The sequence below is a fragment of the Tachyglossus aculeatus genome, chromosome 21 (genome assembly GCF_015852505.1).
Source record: "Tachyglossus aculeatus isolate mTacAcu1 chromosome 21, mTacAcu1.pri, whole genome shotgun sequence".
Classification (NCBI taxonomy): domain Eukaryota; kingdom Metazoa; phylum Chordata; class Mammalia; order Monotremata; family Tachyglossidae; genus Tachyglossus; species Tachyglossus aculeatus.
In genome coordinates, this window is record NC_052086.1 from 22,515,523 (window position 1) to 22,535,978 (window position 20,456).

A 20,456-nucleotide genomic window follows, 5' to 3' on the forward strand; every position below is an offset into this window, starting at 1 on the left:
GCCAGCTCCCCGCAAGAGTACTCTACCATGGGCCTACTTTCTGGGCCTTTGACGGATGTACACTACACACATCATGGGACCTCCACAAATCCTTGAGCTTTGGCCACTATGCTGGCCAGGAAATTTGGTCTGAGCCCAGGGCCTTGGTGTCTGAAAGAGTAGGTTCATTGAGGGCAGGGAAAGTGTCTGTTTATTTGTTATATTGTACTCTCCCAAGTACTTAGTACAATGCTCTGAACACTGTAATAGTAAAAGTAATTATGGCATTTGTTAAGCACAAACTGTGTGCCAGGCACTGTTCTAAGCGCTGGGGTAGATACAAGATAATCGGGTTGGACACAGTCCCTTTCCCACATAGGGCTCACAGTCTTAATCCGCCTTTTACAAATGAGGGAACTGAGGCACAGAGAAGTTAAGTGATGTGACCAAGGTCACACAGTAGAGAACGGCGGAGCCGGGATTCGAACCCATGACTTTCTGACTCCCAGGCTTGTGCTCTATTCATTAGGCCACGTTGCTCCGCTGTAAGTGCTCAATAAATATTATTGAATGAATGACTGAATGAATGAATGAAACCAGGATTTAAAAGCCATCAGGATCCATGCAAGTAGAATCTGAAGAAAAATGGAAAATATAGCACCCAGCATTGGTACTGTCCTTCCAGCAGGCACATCATTGCTGTGACTCTGATATATGTGAGAAAGGCTGGTAAAAAATTTGGTAAATAAAGATGTTTGTGGGTTGCTAACAATTTTGAACATATACTCAAAACTGCTAGGCTACATGTACTTAAGAACTTGTGTCAGTGGCCTGCTGGCATAAATAAGACAATCAGCAGGTGTGAGGATACAGCAGGGGTTTCAAGTGTGAAGCTATTGTTAGAAGAAACAAGTATAATGATCACTATAGTACCTTGCTTACATTTACAGACCACCTGCCTCAGACTGACTTGAAAGGATTTCAGAGAATTTAAAAAATCTGACTAATGCTCCACAACAGTTCCACTTTATAGAGGGCAAAACTGAGGCACAGAAAGGGGAAGGGACTTGGAACAGGTCACCCCATGAGTCAGAGGGGAAGATAATGTATGTGGCACTGTTGGCAATCAATAAGAAAAGATGATGTCAGAGCCTCCAGGAACGAATGATGGATGAGTTTTAGGCCTGAGACCTCAGGACCGAGAACATCCCCAAAGGAATTGATTAGCGTGTTAGTGTTTTAGGGAGGTTGGAATGAATCTCCTCCCCTGGAGAAACCATAATACTGTAAGCTCTGTGAGAGAAGGGATCAGGTCTACCAACTGTACTGTACTCTCCTAAGCACTTAGTCCAGTGCTCTGCATAAAGTGAGCACTCAATAAATACCACTGATTGACTTAGAAACTGTACCGGGACGATTATCACAAGAGAAATCAAGGCCAGATGTTCAGCCAAACAGCCTGGAATGGGGCCTGGTAATCAATCAACAGTAAAAGAAAAACAGCTAGAGAACATTCCGGTTTGAATTATTTCAAAACAGATCCTTTTTTTTTTTTTTTTCGGAACTGAGCTGAGCAGACTGGACCAGGGTTCTCCTGGAGGCTGGGCTGCCCTTCCCTGCCTGTGGCCAATCACTCCATAAATCAAAGTATTTATTGAGCACTTATTGTGTGCAGAGCACTATACTAAGCACTTTTGAGAGAACAATACATATACAGAGTTGGTAGTCAAATTCCTGGCCCACAAAGAGCTTTCAGTCTAGAGGGAGAGACAGACATTTAAATAAATTACAGATCTTTATATAAGTGCCATGGGGCTGAGAGTGGGGTGAATACCAAGTACTTAAAGGGTTCAGATCCAAGTGCATAAGCGACACAGAAGGGAGAAAGCATAGAGGAATTGAGGCCTTAGTCACGGAAGGCTTCTTGGAAGAGTTGTGATTTTAACAGGTCTTTGAAGGTGGGGAGAGTGGTGGTTTGTCCTACATAAAGGGGGCAGGAGTTTCATGACAGAAGGAGGACATAGGCAAGGAATTAGTGGTCAGATAGACGAGACTGAGGTAGGGTGAGTAGGTTGGTGAGGCAGGAACAAAAATGTGGGCTGAGTTGTAGTAGAGAACAGTGCTTCGCACATAGTAAGTGCTTAACAAATGCCATCATTATTATTAGTAGTAGTAGGAAATCAGTGAAGTAAGATAGGAGGGGGCAAGCTGATCGACTGCTTTATAGCTTACGGTAAGTTTCTGTTGGATGAAGAAGTGGATGGGCACCCACTGGTGGTTTCTGAGGAGTGGGGAGACGTGGACTGAACCATTTCTTAGAAAATTTATCTGGGCAACAGAAGGAAGTAAGGACCCAAGTGGGGGAGAGACAGGAGGCAGGGAGGTCAGCAAGGAGGCTGTTGCGGTAGTCAAGGTGAGTTATGCTAAGAGCTTGGATTAACATGGTAGCACTTTGGAAGGAGAGAAAAGGGCAGATTTTAGTGATGCTGTGAACAGACATGATTTGGTGACATTAAATATGTGGGTTGAGTGAAAGAGATGAGTTTAGGAGAATGTCGAGGTTATGGGTGTGAAAGAGAAAGGCTAGAGGTGTTTGTCTTCAGTGATGAGCAAGACCTGGAGAGGGCAGGTAAAACAAGAGATATATATGACTATAAAACACAAGAAACTTACCCTGCCCTCAGGTATATGCAATCTAATGCAGAATCAATCAGTCATATTCATTGAGCACTTAACTGTGTACAAAGCACTGCACTAAGCACTTGGGAGAGTACAATATAAGAGCTAGTAGATATGGTCCCTGCTCACAGCAAGTTTACAGTCTAGAGTGGGAAAAGATACACATCATTATAACTAAAAATAAATTACGGATATGTACATAATTGCTATGGAGCTGAGGGAGGATTAAATGAAGGGAGCAAATCAGGGCAATGCAGAAAGGAGAAGAGGAAAATGAGGGCTTTTGTAAGGGAAGGCCTCTAAGAGGTGATGTGCCCTTAATAAACCTTTGAAAGTGGGGAGGGTAACTATCTGCCAGGTATGAAGAGGGAGGACATTCCAGGCCGGAGGCAGGACGTGGGCGAGAGGTCAGGGGCGAGATTGATGAGAATAAGGTACAATGAGTAGGTTGGCATTTGAGAAGTGAAGTGTGAGGACAAGTTTGAGAGTAGTGAAGTAGGAGAGGGCAAGGTGATTGAGTACCTTAGAGCCGATGGTAAGGAGTTTCTGTTAGCTGTCGAGGTGGATGGGCAACCACTGGAGGTTCTCGAGGAATGGGGATACATGGACTGAACGTTTCCACAGAAAAATGATCTGGGCAGCAGAGTGAAGTTTGGACTGGAGTGTGCAGAGACAGAAGGTAGGAAGGTCAGCAAAGAGGCTGATACAGTAATTAGTGCTTGGATTTACATGGTAGCAGTTTGGAGAGGAAAGGGTGGATGTTAGCTATATTGTGGAGGTTGAACTGAAGGGATTTAGTGGTAGACTGAATATGTGGTTTAAACAAGAGAGAGGAGTCAAGGATAACGCCCAGGTTAGGGCTTGTGATACAGGAAGGATGGTGATGCTTTCTACAGTGATGGGGAAATTGGGCAGGACAGGGCTTGAATGGAAGATAAAGAGTTCTGTTTTGGACATGTTAGGCTTGAGGTGCTAGCGGGACATCCAAGTGGAGATGACTTGATGGCTGGAGGAAATGCAAGACTGCAGAGGGGGAGAGAGCTCAGGACTGGTGATGTAGAACCAAAACACAATAATTAAGAGACTATGAGAACAGATAAAAATAACAAACTCAAATGGATAAATGGCAAATTCATAAACAGATAAATACATAAAATGAGCTCCTTGAGGGCAGAGATCGTGTTTACCAACAGTATTATACTCTTCCAAGTGCTTAGTATGGTTCTCTACACAAAGTAAGCATTCAGTATATACCACTGAGTGCTGACCCAGCTGAGGGAATGGCATAAACAGAATGGTGTGGGGATTAGTCTGGAGTTGCTTTACAAAGGAAGTGACTTGAAAAACAGCACGGGCTAATGGAAGGAGCCCAGGCCTGAGAGTTAGAGGACCTGGTCCTATTCCCAGCTCTGCCGCTTGCCTGCTGTGTGATGTTGGGCAAGTCGTTTAACATCTCTGTGCTTCAGTTTTCTCATCAGTAAGGTGGGGATGAAATACCTGCTCGCCCTATTACTTAGACTGGGAACCCCATATGGGACAGGGATTGTGTCTGACTTACCTTGTATCTACCCCAGCATTTAATATAGTGCTTGGCACAAATTGAGTGCTGAACAAATACCACCATCATTACTATTATTATTATTATCATTATTATTACCATTACTATTATTGAGAGAGCCACTCTCTCTGAAGGAGAGGAAGGAAGGAATGGCATCATCTCTGCTACGCAGAGCCAGACTGCTCAGTCTCTTTTGGCGGGCTGTATAACTTGAGTATCGTCCCCTTAACAGGAGTGAGGGACCCAATCTGCCACAAGAAATGTGGCTGCCCCAAAGACTTCCAGGGGCTTCCAGGCTCCAAGCCCACCGAAACGCTCTGAAATGATCCCTCTCTTGGAACTCTTGGGAAGATATTTCCACTGGCCCAGCCAGAAGCTAACGGAGACTTTCAAGGAACTCACTGTCAGCGTAATGTTACCACTCGAGGGAAATCTTTGTGTCATCTCCTCCAGATGCATGGAGATGCGCTATAAATGACTCTGGGTCCCACCCAGCCCAGGGAATCTATGGATTCACTCCCATTCTACCTTTGCCAGCGCCTGCACTGACCCAAAAAGCACATAGGAAAGGAGAATTCAATCCCCAAATCAGATGGAAGTGCTTGGGGCCGTCGTGTGTTTTTCGAAACTCAAAGGAAATCACTTTAACAGAAAAAAAGCCACAAAGGAAGGGGGAAGGAAGAGGATTTGACAGCAAATGTAAAAATTAAAGTAACTGTTTCACTACAGCACTGCTTGAGTAATTGAGACATTTACACTAAGTAGCGAGATAATGTTTATCTCAAACTTGAGGTTACATTGTACTATCAGATCACACACACACACACACACACATTTTCTGCGGGCCTCACCAAGTGCGTTTTCAGTATGATTACAATGTATTACATTGTATGATTACAGTGATGCAAATCAGGTTTAACGTGAAAGCCGGGATTTAATCTAATGGCATTAAAGTAGAGAGACCATTACCCTGTATACTGATAGCAGGCGTGGGCAGAAGGAATGATGTTTAGAAAATGCTGTTTAACCAAGAAATGTAGATCTCCCTAGGGCCAAGTTCCACTCCGTCCTACAGACTCCATTGCAGCAATAATAATGCCAGAAGTCTCGAGAGCATTGGTCTTGCCAAGAACTCAAATCACCTCAACACCTATTATTTTAATTTTATCCTCCCAGCCTCCCTATGAGACAATCACTCCACCCTCCTTCAAAGCTTTATTAAAAGTACATCTCCTCCAAGAGGTCTTCCCCAACTAAGCCCTTCTTTCCTCCTCTTCCACTCCCTTCTGCATCGCCCTTGCACTTGGATTTGCCCCCTTTATTCACCCCTCCCTCAGCCCCACAGCACTTACATACATCTTCTTCAAATGCCGTCGAGTCTTTTCCGACCCACAACAACTCCATGGACATACCCGCTTTAGAACGTCCTACTGTCTGTTACAAAGTCATTCCGGTATGTGTATCCATAGGGTTTTCTTGGTAAAGATATGGAAGTGGTTTACCACTGCCTTATTCCGCGCAGTAAAAACTTGAGTCTCTGCCGTTGTCTTTGATCAACGTTTTGATTACTCCGCCTTTGACTCTTTCCCAAGCCACTGCTGCCCGGCACAGGTGACTCGACATAGCTGTGCATAGCTGTAATTTATTTATATTACTGTCTCCACTGTTGGCAGGGAATGTGTCTACCAACTCTGTTACACTGTACTCTCCCAAGCACTTAGTACAGTGCTTTGCTCACAGTAAAGTGCTCAATAAATACGACTGATGGGATTCATCGCGTGAATTTTTTTTTACTTAATTTCACTGAAGTCCAAAGGATTAGAGAGTGGCTCAGGGTTCATACAGTCACTTAGACTAGAATCCAAATCTCTTGATTCCCAGCCCTGGCACTGTTGCATTTCACCACACTGTCTTTCTAAGCCAGCATCTCTTCCCTAGGAGAATCCAAGATAAGGATTCCAATTGGATGTGTACGCACATTATGCTACATGGGGGCCCTTTCTCTCCAAGGAGGATAACGGTTGGAAAGGGGATCCTCCCTCCTCGAAAAGACTGTTTTCCCAAACATACAAAAGGGTTGTTTAAGAAGGAGCTTGACCTAGTGGTAGGAGCATGGGTCTGGGTTCTAATCCCACGCTCTGCCACTAGCCTTCTGTGTGACCTTGGGCAAGTCACATAACTTCTTTCATTCATTCATTCATTCAATCAATTGTATTTATCGAGTGTTTACTGGCTGAGGAGCACTGTACTAAGCACTTGGAAGAGTACAATGCAACAATTAAACAGAGACATTTCCTGTCCACAGTGAGCTTACAGTATCCGGCAGGGGGGAGTCGGACAATAATATAAATAAGTTACAGAAATGTACAAAAGTTCTGTAGGGTTGGGAGGGAGGAATAAAAAAGGGAGCAAGTCAGGGTGAAGCAGAAGGGAGCAGGAGAAGAGGAAAGGGGGGGCTTAGTAAGGGAGGGCCTACTGAAGATGTGCTTTCAATAAGGCTTTGAAGGTGGGAAGAGTAATTGTTTGTCAAATTTCAGGAGGGAGGGCGTTCCAGGCCAGAGGCAGGACATGGGTGAGGGACAGGGGGTGAGATAGGCGAGATCGAGGCACAGTGAGAAGCTTAGTACTAGAAGAGCAAAGTGTGTGGGCTTAGCCATATAGGAGAGTATCTAGGAGAGGTAGGAGGGGGAAAGGTGATGGAGTGTTTTAAGGCCAGTGGTGAGGTGTTTTTGTTTGATTCACAGGTGGAGGGGTAACTTCTCTTTAAACCAGTTTCCTCATCTGCAAAATGGGGATCAAATCCCACTCCCTCCTACTTAGACTGTCTGACCTGGATTATCTTGTATCTCCCTCCAGCAAGTCACTTAGCTTCTCAGTGCCTCGGTTTCCTCATCTTTAAAATGGGGATCAAATCCTTCTTAGACTGTGAATCTAGTATGGGACAGGAACTGCATCCAGCCTGATTAACTTGCATCTACCCTAGTGTTTAGTACTAAACAGTGCTTCACACATAGTAAGCCCTTAAGAAATACCATAATAATATGATTAATAATAAATGATCACTAACTGCTATTAATAATTACAGGGGTGATGGTCTGATGGGAAGAGAGTTGCATTTAGAAAGGAGCAGCTTCTGCAGAGTTGCTAAAAGCCAGAGACAAGTGCAATGGGATCAGCTGGGAAGTCCGGACCTCCTCACTCTTTTTCCCTAAAGGATAAATCCTGCCCTGCATAGGTAGGGAGAGCCCCCCTCCCACCCCCCCAGGGGCCTATGTAATGTTCTGCTGCGAACTTAGAGGTTATTATTTTTTGTGGTATTTGTTAAATGCTTACTATGTGCCAGGCACTACATTAAGTACTGGGGTAGATACAAGGTTGTCATTCATTCATTCATTCAACTGTATTTACTGAGCGCTTACTGTGTGCAGAGCACTGTACTAAGCGCTTGGGAAGTACAAGTCGGCAACATATAGAGACAGTCCCTACCGAACAACAGGCTCACAGTCTAGAAGGGGGAGACAGACAACAAAACAAAACAAGTAGACAGGTGTCAATATCATCAGAATAAACAAAATTATAGCTATATACATATCATTAATAAAATAGAGTAATAATATGTATAAATATACACAAGTGCAGTGGGGAGGGGAAGGTGGTAGGACAGAGGGAGGGAGTGGGGGTGATGGGGAGGGGAGGAGGAGCAGAGGAAAAGGGGGGCTCAGTCAGGGAAGGCCTCCTGGAGGAGGTGAGCTCTCAGTAGGGCTTTGAAGGAAGAGAGCTAGTTTGGCGGATGTGTGGAGGGAGGGCATTCCAGGCCAGAGGTAGGACATGGGCCAGGGGTCGATGGCAGGACAGGCGAGAATGAGGCACAGTGAGGAGGTTAGCAGCAGAGGAGCAGAGGGTGCGGGCTGGGCTGTAGAAGGAGAGAAGGGAGGTGAGGTAGGAGGGGGCGAGGTGATGGAGAGCTTTGAAGTCGATAATGAGGAGTTTTTGCTTCATGCAAAGGTTGATAGGCAACCACTGGAGATTTTTGAGGAGGGGAGTGACATGCCCAGAGTGTTTCTGTAAAAAGATAATCCGGGCAGCAGAGTGAAGAATAGACTGAAGCAGGGAGAGACAGAAGAATGGGAGATCAGAAAGGACTGTGTCAGGTTGGACACAGTCCCTGTCCCACATGGGGCTCAGTCTTAATCCCCATTTTTACAGATGCAGTAACAGAAGCCCAAAGAAGTGAATTGACTTGCCCAAGATCACACAGCTGACAAGTGGTGGAGCTGGAACTAGGACCCAGGTCCTTCTGACTCCCAAGCCCATGCTCTATCCATTACAGTAGGCTGCTTCTCACTATTACTATCATTATTATCATTTGTTAAGCACTTATTAATTGTCAAGTACCCTCTAATCACTGGAGTAAATACAAGTAAATCAGGTTGGACACAGTCCCTGTCCCATACAGGGCTCACAGTCTAGAAAGGAGACGGAACAGGCATGGAATCCCTATTTTATTGTTGCAGAAACTAAGGCACAGAGATTAAGTGACTTGCCGAAGGTCACACAGCAAGCAATGAGATATGCATATATCGTTATTGACAGTACTCTCAGTGCTTCCAATAACAGGGGTGATGTTCCTTTCCAACCCAGAATGGAGGCACTTGCATTAACTGGTGTAGCACAGGGGCACAAAGATTTCTTCTGCTATCCCATCTGGTACTGTGCAGCTAGATGCATGTGATCAGAAAAATGCTCCCTAACTCCCCTACTGAGTTCTAGCCAAAATGTGTAGTGAAAACATGGGTTACAGAAGGGCCGGGTGCATTATTGTCATCACTAATAACAAATAAAAGAATGAGAAGTCCACAAGTATCTGGAAAGGACAAGAGAAAGAATATGAGTGAGGAGAGCAGTGTGAAATGCTGCTCTTCCTTCCCACAGAAGTTCAATAGATCATTACATCCCACAATCAATCGATAAATCCCACTACAAGTCATTTTCTCCTGCAAAGTTGAGCAGCTTCAGATCTGTCCACTTCTAAAGCCTCTTTGTTTAATTGCTAGCTTTCTAAAGCTCCTTTCCTCCAACAAAATGAGCATAGGTCCTCTAAAATGAGGCATCTAACATTATAAAATTGAGTACAGAACGGCAGAAGGGAAGAGGAAATGAAAAACAAAGACAGTGGAGAATCAGGAGGGGACAGAAAACACAGGTGGGTTTTGCCAAGTCACACAGCGAGCCAAATGGAGGCCAAACCTTCCTTGGTGGCAGACACTAAGCCCTCGCCTGGAGGGAGCATGGGACGGTGACACAGCTGTTTATGTTCGCGTCCAGAGCAGTGTGGGATTTAGGGCTGTAAGCAGTATCTATACCCACCCCATCCATATATGACCTACCCCAAACTTGCAGAAAAAATGTACTTACCTGGCCTGACCTGACAGGCCAGGTAAACTGTGTCTCTCTCCTGCAGGACAGCTAATAGTAATAATGATTGTGGTTTTGTTTAGCGCTTACTATGTGCCAGGCACTATACTAAGCGGTAGGGTGGATACAAGCAAATCGGGTCCCTCATGGGGCTCCGTCTTAATCCCCATTTTACAGGTGAGGTAACTGAGTAAAGTGACTTGCCCAAGGTCACTCAGCAGACAAGTGGCAGGGCAGGGATTATAACCCATGACCTTCTGACTCCCACGCCAAGCTGTTAATTTAGGGGCTGCCCTGCTCCCCCTGCCACCTTCCTCACAGCACAGAGAGGCTGGCTGAGGTGGTGGCTGGAGGGAATGGGTGGGGACCAGAGCTGGACAGAAGGGGGAAACAGGAGGAAGGGGAGGGACAACTTTAGGAAGAGCAGGAGTGCAGGCCCAGCTGACATTTATCCCAGGCATCCTGACAGGGGCGGTGGTAACGGTGGCAGATCTTGCCTTCATTCATCCAAACCAAACCCAGCCTAACTAATCCGCACTCTTCCCAAACCAACATCCTAACACCAACTGCTCGACTCAAACCCACAACCTTGTGGCAGCACAACAGGTGCAGGTGTGCAGGCCTTGCAGTCTTTCCTTGAGCACACTCTCTCTCTCTCTCTCTCTCTCTCTCTCTCTCTCTCTCTCTCTCTCTCTCTCTCTCTTTCCCTTTGCTCCCCTTTAATGGTTCAGTCATCTTGGACCTCAAAAGGATGGAATGTTCTGGCAGCAGCAAATTCCTGCTTCCTCCTGGATCATAATGAGGATAGATAGGGACAGAGATGGATGTAAGACCTTCTGGTTTCCCCTGTGTCTGATGTAAGCAAACCCAACCTGACACCAAGGAAAACAAAAGGCCAAGCCAGATGCTATTTTCCCAGGCAATATGCAGGGGGCAGAGACTAAACTCACAGTCGGCCACCCTGGCAAGTCCTGCTGTTCTGCAGAAGAGCCCAACTGTGGACCTGGGTTCTAATCCTGGCTCCACCACTTGTCTGCTGTGTGACCTAGGGCAAGTCACTTCACTTCTCTGTGCCTCATCTGTAAAATGAGAATCAAGACTGTGAACCCTATATGGGACAGGGACTTTGTCCAATCTTGTGAGCCCGTTGTTGGGTAGGGACCGTCTCTATATGTTGCCGACTTGTACTTCCCAAGCGCTCAGTACAGTACTCTGCACACAGTAAGCGCTCAATAAATACGATTGAATGAATGAGTTAGCTTGTATGTATTTGAGCAACTACTATGGTGCCTGGGCACATAGTAAGCACTTAAAAACAAAATTTAAAAAAAAAACCCACAGTGGATTCTAAGTATTGTAAACCGGCAGGTGAGTGACCTGCAGAAAAGGAGCTGGTCTCCACCTGTTTCCATCTACATACTACATTCCATCTACGCCAACTTTGTTATATTGTACTCTCCCAAGTACTTTGTTCAGTGCTCTGCACACAGAAGGCGCTAAAAAAATACCACTGATTGCTTGATTGATTGAGCTACATGCTAAGTCCGAGGCAGAAGCTGCAGTAGAAGCAACCACCTCTATACTCTAAGCTTGTTGTGGGCACGGAATGTGTCCGGTTATTGTTATACTGTACTCTCCCAAGCGCTTAGTCCAGTGTTTTGCACACAGTAAGTGCTCAATAAATACGACTGAATGAATGAATGAATGAACCACCCCTCTGCAAAAAAGAAGCCGATCTCCTCCTGCTCCCTGGCGTCCCTGTGAGCTCCCCCAGCCACAATAAAGTGGCTGAAACTGCTGTCAGGCTCCACGCTGCAAAGCCGAGGTTCAGTGCCTTATGTGCGTCTCTGTATTATCGATCCTGCAGCTGTAACAGCCAGTATAATTTTGCTTAGCTTCAAATACCTGGCTATCATGAATTCTATGGCCATAAGGTTATAAAGCATTCTCTAAAACATGAGAAAAAGATTAAGCCTGCTTATGGTTAATAATATACTGTATACTGTCTGTCAAGCTAGCTGTTTGCTATTGAAAGCCCACTATTAGACACTTATTTAAAAGGCCCTTCAAGGCTTCCTAAGAAAGTGCAGTTATGCATTTTTTTCTGGCAAGAACTGCTATAGATAAACATCAATTCACTCCTGCAGATCACAGTCACAGTAAATAAATTTTTCAGGAAGCTAAAGTTCCATACAAAGGCTTCTCAAAGCTCCCATTTCACACAACATCAATGTTTGGCCTCTAAGAAATAAAAGCTCTAAGGTTGCCTTATCCAGAGCTAAATTATCAATTGTAAGTCACTTTTTAAAAAAGAAATAGGGCATTTCAATGAGAGCCGGGGAAAAGAGGAAAGGAAAAAAGCAGGCTTGGTGGATACCATTTTCTTCTGAAGCTAAAACCATCTCCGGGCAGAAATGGCCTTTTGGAAGCTGCCGGTACTTTCACTTAAAAACACCAGAGGCCTCAAACTTTCCAGCTCAATGCATGCGACTCCGTGGCCTATAAATAAGGCCATTTCAACGGCCCAGATGCAAAACAGCCAACTTCAGGCAAGTTCAGTGACTCAGGCTCCTAGTTGTTTTCACTCCCTTCTCGGGTTTTTTTTTTGTCACTTTCTGAAGTGATAGACGAAGCTTGTCTATTATAAAATATTTGTTGCCAACACATGCTCCACCCCATGCCACACGCAGTTGTGACTGTGTAAAAATTCCAACTCTGTGCTGCCAGACACTAATAAATAAGGAAGCTAAGAAAGCAGTAAACCTGAGTGAGAAAACACCACAGGATAAATAATAACGCTTAGTACTCGTACGGCATTTTGAATCATCAACGAATCTGAAGACATTAACTAATTGATTCTCCCAAGAGGAAACAATGTGTCCATTTTTCACATGGAAAACCATGGAAGGAGACCACCCCTCCAGCAAGCCGATGACAGAATCAGAGATAAGGCTGGCCAGGGCAAAATGGTCAATCCTGGAAGCCAGATCTGGGTTCTAATCCCAGTTCTGTCCCCTACCTACTGTGTGACCTTGGCCAAGTCGTTTAGCTTCTCTGTGCTTCAGTTTTCTCACCTGTAAAATGGGGGGTGGAATACCCATTTTCCTCCTCCTTAATAAGAATAATAGATTGTCAGCCCTATGTATGCGAGGGACTGTGTCTGACCTGACTTTTTTATATCTACCTTAGTGCTTAGTACAGTGACTGGTACATCTTAGCAATTAATAAATAAACGCTTACTTTTACTACCATATTCTGAGGCTTAAGCCACACCCCATTACAATGCCAGCACCTTTTGAACAGGGAATTTGTCTCGTGCTTCTTTAGTACTTTCCCAAACACTGGGAACAGTGTAGTACATCAAGGCTCTCCATCACCTCACCCCCTCCTACCTCACCTCCCTTCTCTCCTGCTGTAGCCCAGCCCGCACCCTCTGCTCCTCTGCCGCTAACCTCCTCACTAGGCCTTGATCTTGCCTGTCCCGCTGTCGACCCCCAGCCCACATCCTTCCCCTGTCCTGGAATGCCCTCCCTCCACACATCCGCCAAATTAGCTCTCTTCCTCCCTTCAAAGTCCTACTGAGCGCTCACCTCCTCCAGGAGGCCTTCCCAGACTGAGCCTCCTTTTTCCTCTCCTCCTCCCCTCCCCATCGCTCCCCCTCCCTTTGCCCTACCTCCTTCCCCTCCCCACAGCACTTGTATATATTTGTACATATTTATTACTCTATTTATTTTACTTGTACATATTTACTATTCTATTTATCTTATTAATGATGTGCATATAGCTATAATTCTATTTATTCTGATGGTTTTGACACCCATCTACATGTTTTGTTTTGTTGTCTGTCTGCCCCTTCTAGACTGTGAGCCCGTTGTTGGGTAGGGACCATCTCTAGAAGTTGCCGACGTGTACTTCCCAAGCGCTTAGTACAGTGCTCTGCACACAGTAAGCACTCAATAAATACGATTGAATGAATGAGTGAATACACTCTATTACTGATAATAAATCAATGGTATCTCTTGAGTGCTTACTGTGTGCAGAGAACTGAACTATGAACTTGGGAAAGCCCACTACAATAAAATTGGTAAGCACTTTTCCTGCCCACAAGGAGCTAACTACTGTCTCAACATTCCTTTCTGAGTTAGTCAGTCCACAGCCTGGTGAATCTGCCAAAAGGGGTGAAGGTGGGAAGGGTACTTTCTAACCAGAAACCCTCAGTGGATGAGAATATCCTTCTCTCTCAATTGTACTGGGATTCACTAATGAACTGCAACAAGGAATTAGGCTTTAAGGAATTCATGACACCAGGTTCAGGCATCTTATCTGAGGAAATGCAGGACATATTTTTAACTAGTAGCAGGACCTTAATGGTATAGGGAAGATCCTTTCTCCTCTGACATTCTCCCAGTGTAGTATTTCTGGTTCTAGGAAACCAATGGTTGCTGGGGGTTCGGTCAATTTTCTCTTATTAAGAAGCTGCTTATCCGATCAGTGGATTTCCAGGCCCCTGTGTCGTCTTCTGTTTTGGGGGCATTTCCTTCCTCCTTTGTACCTCCTGAAAGGAATGGCCAGAGACTAGGTCATTTGGCTACCTAACTACCAGTTTTAGTAAAGGTTTAGTGGCGAGGATATTGCGACTCTTGGTTAGACTGAGATATGTGGTCAGGTACGGATGCCATTCCTGTGTGCCTGCACCTTCTCCCCCATGTCTGATTCGAGGCCTCAGAGTTGGCTGGACTTCCACAGAAACCCCACGAGAACCACCTGACAGATGCCTACATTTGCGGCCTAACTGATCATCCCAACAACTTCAGGAAGAAGCCAAAGTCCACATTCACAGACAACCCATCCACGGTGCATTTTTATCTTGGACCGACTGTCACACGGGAAAGAGAGGGTTTCTGGAAGTGCTCTTCTGCATGCTAATGGAGGATGGGGGTGTGGGGGGAAGAGAAGGAGAGGGAAGACATTTGGAAATCATTTCACAACACGCATCTGGACCCAAGAAGTGATGGAAACAAAGGATGCCCAAACAGGCTGTGCAGTGCCTGACTGGTTAAAACACCCACCCCACGCCACCTCCCAAATTCTGAGTCCCCTTGATATGGATCTCTTACAAATCCAGTTACTGATCACCAATACAAATGCAATCAGCAGAGAAGAGCCATCCTAGAGTAAACTCAGCCTGCACAGCTGTTCAGAGGCAGAGACATGCCTCAAAGGCTCAATTAGGGACCCCGACTCTGTTAATAAGATGCAAGCGTTTGGGGAAAGTTGGCTATTTTATTCACTTCCACAATTTCAATTTTTAAAAACTGATTTTGTTTTCAAATGTTCCGCTCCTCGTAACTGGACGGTGGGAATATGGTTCGCCTTGAATATTCATTGGATGGACCGCTATGACCTGCATCCAACTAAATCAAATCAAAGAAAGATTACACCACTCCGCTATAATACTAATCACTATAACACGATATTACTTAACTTTTCTGTGCCTCAGCTTCCTCATCTGAAATATGAGGATCCAATACCTTCCCTTAGACTGGGAGTTCTATGTGGGACAGGGATTGAGTCTGATCAGAGAAGCAGCGTGGCTCAGTGGAAAGAGCACAGGCTTGGGAGTCAGAGGTCGTGGGTTCTAATTCTGACTCCACCACTTATCAGCTGTGTGACTCTGGGCAAGTCACATAACTTCTCTGTGCTTCAGTTACCTCATATGGAAAATGGGAATTAAGACTGTAAGCCCCATGTGGGACAACCTGATTAACTTTTATCTATCTAGCACTTAGAACAGTGCTTGGCACATAGCAAGCGCTTAACAAACACCAAAATTATTAAATTATTATTGTCTGAATGTATTGTATCAGCATAACTTGTAGACAGACACAATGCAGGGAAATGACAAGATACTTGGCTCACTGACATCCTCGGTAACTGCCGCTTTAGCTCCTGCCACTGAGGGTCTCCATTCCTGGCATGCTTATTTTATCTCCAGGCTGGTGATAAAAGCTGCTGCCATGTGTTCTCAGTGTCCCCCAGTACCAGACAACCAACCACATGGCTTCCTTGGGAACCAGCACTGACTTTCCTCTGTGCTATAGAGGAGAATCCATCCCATCCTGTCTTTCACCACACCCTGGAGGGAAAGAGAAAAACATCCACAGAACGAAGCCTCCACAAAACCTCGAGAAGACTGATGGCTGCTGTACGGGATGATGGGGCTGTGGGTGTGTTGTGGACTCTGGGCCAAGTGGAGCCTGAAATTCTGCCCCTCAAACCACACTTCCCTACTGATTTTGTTTTTACTTTGTGTATTGGTCTGTGTTGTATTTTAATATCTCCAGTCCCTTCACCCCACCCTTAATAATACTAATAATAATTGTGGCATTTGTTAAGCACTTAGTCTGTGCCAGGCACTATACTAACCACTGGGGTGGATACAAGAAAATCATGTTGGACATAGTCTCTGTCCCACATACGGCTCGCAGTCTTAATCCCCATTTTGCAAATAGGTAACTGAGGCACAGAGAAGTGAAGTGACTTGCCCAAGGTCATACAGCAGACAAATGACCGCTCCCAGACTGAGCCCCTTCCTTCCTCTCCCCCTTGTCCCCCTCTCCATCCCCCGCATCTTACCTCCTTCCCTTCCCCACAGCACCTGTATATATGTATATATGTTTGTACATATTTATTACTCTATTTATTTATTTATTTTACTTGTACCTATCTATTCTATTTGTTTTATTTTGTTAGTATGTTTGGTTTTGTTCTCTGTCTCCCCCTTCTAGACTGTGAGCCCACTGATGGGTAGGGACTGTCTCTATATGTTGCCAGCTTGTACTTCCCAAGCACTTAGTACAGTGCTCTGCACACAGTAAGTGCTCAATAAATGTGATTGATTGATTGATTGAAATGATGGAGCCGGGATTAGAAACCATGTCCTTCAGACTCCCATGGTCTATCCACTAGTGCTCTGCACACAGTAAGTTCTCAAAAATACTATTACTTCTACTACTACTATCACTATTATTTTCTACACCAGTACTGAGCACAGACCTTGGCCTATAGGTACTTAACAAATACCACTATTATTATTATCACCATCATCGCTACAGCCAAGTCTGTAGCTCCATCCATTTATAAAAAGGAGCTTCATAGAGAAGCAGCGTGGCTCAGTGGAAAGAGCCCGGGCTTGGAAGTCAGAGGTCATGGGTTCTAATCCCGGCTCCACCATTTATCAGCTGTGTGACCTTGGGCAAGTCACTTAACTTCCCTGTGCTTCAGTTAGCTCATCTGTAAAATGGGGATGAAGACTGTGAGCCCACGTGGGGCAACCTGATTACCTTGTATCTACCCCAGCGCTTAGAACAGTGCTTGGCACATAGTAAGTGCTTAAAAAATGCCATTATTATTATTATTATTATTATTATTGTTGTTGACCCTCCAGGCCCCTCAAAAAAACTGAATGTCAAAATGTCAAAGAGAAAACCTAAAAACCCAGAGGTGAACATGCTAAAACAATGATTAAGAATCCACTTGATTGTAAATTCTTTGAGGGCAGGGTTTGTATACTCTTATTGTTCTCTTTCAAGGGCTTAATATTGTGCTCGTTCAGAGTAAGCACTCAATAAATGTCACTGACTGACCAAAAAGAGTCCTGATTAAGCAGGGAGAAGTTGAAGGAATGGGCCTTCATGGTCACCTCTAAATCTTTTGGGGCAGGGACTATGTCTTTCTTCTACCAACTGTGTTTCATTTACCCCATCTAGATCCACTCCTTCATGAAGCCAACGCTCCCCCAGACCCCAGTCACACCATCACCTCGTAGCCACATCACTATTTAAGTATGTATTGTTGTAAATGTAGTTGAATTTCACTATTACATGGATTTCAGGGGTCACAGTCTCTCCCCACTCTGGCAACCACTGTCTCATGCACACACACACACACACACACACACACACACACACGATATAGTTGACACACAATGGAAAATAATGTGACTCTTTCATGTGTTCTTCCAATGCAGGCGATCCCAAGCCCTCTTGAGTTTTACACCCTTGACCTTTGGGTCTAATTTTTATGGATATTCACGTTTGAAAGCTCCTGAAGAGCAGGAGCTGCCTTCATTCTTCTTGAGGAATTCCCACTGCCCCCTGTTCAGTGCCCTGCACAAAGCCAACTCTTCAGAACTGCTGCTGGGGATGATGGCGACGACGACAATGGTGGTGGTTTCCAGAAGCCAGCACACTACGTTCTGAATCACAGAGGCAAAATCAAGGGGAATATTGAAGTGATTATCTAGATCATTCAGGCCAAGGAAATGCTTTCATCAAAAAGCTCATTGGTGAAACAGCCCTCTAGCCCTCTAGAGACGCAGCGTGGCTCAGTGGAAAGAGCACAGGCTTGGGAGTCAGAGGTTATGGGTTCTAAATCCCAGCTCCGCTGCTTGTCAGCTGTGTGACTTTGGGCAAGTCACTTAACTTCTCTGTGCCTCAGTTACCTTACCTGTAAAATGGGGATTAAGACTGTGAGCCCCATGTGGGACAACCTGATCACCTTGTATCCTCCCAGGGCTTAGAACAGTGCTTGATGCACAGTAAGCACTTAACAAATACCATTATTATTATTAGACTGTAAGCTCGTTATGGGTAGGGGACGTGTTTGCTAATTCTGTTGTATTGTACTCTCCCAAGCACTTATACAGTGCTCTGCACATAGTAAGCACTCAATAAATACGATTTATTGATTGGTTGAAGTGTTCAGATAACTGAGACAAATTGTATGTTTTGGGTGTGAATTATCTTAAGTACCTCAATGCTCTCCCTAGTCTCTTAAGTACTAAAATATCTTTGAATAATAACGACAGAGGAGAGAAGCAGCATGGCCTGGTGGATAGAGCTCAAGCCCGGGAGTCAGAAGAACCTGGGCTCTTATCCCAGCTCTGTCACTTGTCTGCTGTGTGACCATGGGCAAGTTCACTTCTCTGGGCCTCAGTTACCTCATCTGTAAAATGGGGATTAAGACTGTGAGCCCTATGTGGGATAAGGACTGTGTATAACCTGGTTAATTTGTATCTACCCCAGGGGTTAGTACGGTGCCTGACACAAAGTAAATGCTTAACAAATAACCTTTAAAAAAAAAAAAAGACAGTCATGACATTCCTGTACTTTTGCAAGAAACTGTGAAAAGTGGAGGTGGCCCAGGGACCCGAGCGTGGGAAACAGGAGGGGAGATACAAAGGGGAGTGGATTGGATGACCTAAAAAAGTCCTTTCTACCTCTCACTTCCCTGACATGGGTCTATGGTTTTAAATATCTTCCTTGCCCAAGCACTTGCACACCTCATTAAGAACCCAGGGCAGTTATTGTCTTTTGTCAAATATAAACCGGGCAGTTTCTCATTAACTACAAAATGCTGATCATCTCAATCAATACTTTGTAAGCCCTCATTATTAAAAATCAGGTCAGCCAACCCTGTTTGCTCTGTAAAAATGTTTTTCTTGTAACTAACCTCAGAAAAGAAGTACCAGAAGCCAGTTAGATGAGCATATTTTCCATCATTGAAATAAACTTAATTTTAAGTCATGAACTTATGACATCCATTGCTCTCATGACAATAAAAATGCCAGGGATGATATAATATGAATATTTAACCTTCTGATGTTGCTAATGTTTTCAACAGAAACTGATATATATGTTCGTTCTTGCTGACAGGAGCAAGAGTCCATAAGCTATTACTGTGGCTATTAGTGAACTGCCTATTTCCTGCAGTGTTACTTCCAGGTTAGATAAAAGAACCCTTGGGCTTATGTTACCGTAATAACATTGGGTACTATATTGTTCTATGTGGGAGCTTCTACTTATCCAACAGTATGTCTCTCCCTAGCCACTATATCACTCCACTAAACACTTTGCAACAATGTTCCCAGCGTTTCTGTTTCCAAAGAAAGCCTCTCACCACTCAAAGCCACAATGCCCACTAACCTTCTTCCCCAACAGATGAATAACAAGGCTTTGCACTTTCACAGCATTTGGGGAACTTAGAGCCTTCCTCGTGATCATTCATTCGTTCATTCAATCATATTTATTGAGCGCTTACTATGTGCAGAGCACTGTACTAAGCGCTTGGGAAGTACAAGTTGGCAACACATAGAGATGGTCCCTACCCAACAACGGACTCACAGTTTAGAAGGGGGAGACAGACAACAAAACAAAACATGTGGACAGGTGTCAAGTCATCAGAATAAACAGAAGTAAAGCTAGATGCACATCATTAACAAAATAAATAGAATAGTAAATATGTACAAGTAAAGTAAATAGAGTAATCAATCTGTACAAACATATATACAGGTGCTGTATTCAAGGTTCAGAATCCTAGGACCCATTTTAAAAGTACACAACGGCCTGACGGTTTTCCCCGGCTGAGGGGAGACTGAAGAAGGAGCAGCAGCAGCAAGGATTTTCAGTTTTCCACCCACCCAGGGCTTACAGCTGGATCTGGCTTCTCATTCCTGATTCATTGAGCTTTCCAATTCCTGTGTTATTTCCTCCAACCCTCTTCCTGTAATTTCAAAGCTCACACAAAACCAAAAAGAGATGTTGGTGAAAGTCACCGGAGCATTCTCAAGTATTTTTAATCCCATCTCTGCTGCTGCTGCTTGCCTGCTGTGTGACCTTGGGCCAGTCACTTAACTTCTGGGTCTCAGTTTCTCATCCACAAAAAGGGGATGAAATACCTGTTCTCCCTCCCTCTTAGTCTGTGAGTCCTGTGTGGGAGCAGGACTATGTCTAATCTGATCTGATTGTATTTGTATCTACCATAA

General features: G+C 44.7%; 1 protein-coding gene across 2 annotated transcripts in view; it reads right to left on the reverse strand.

The window, feature by feature from the left end:
- The window catches only part of CUX2 (cut like homeobox 2), a 350,576-nt gene that overhangs the window by 273,885 nt on the left and 56,235 nt on the right, over window positions 1–20,456 (reverse strand). The window lies entirely within an intron of this gene.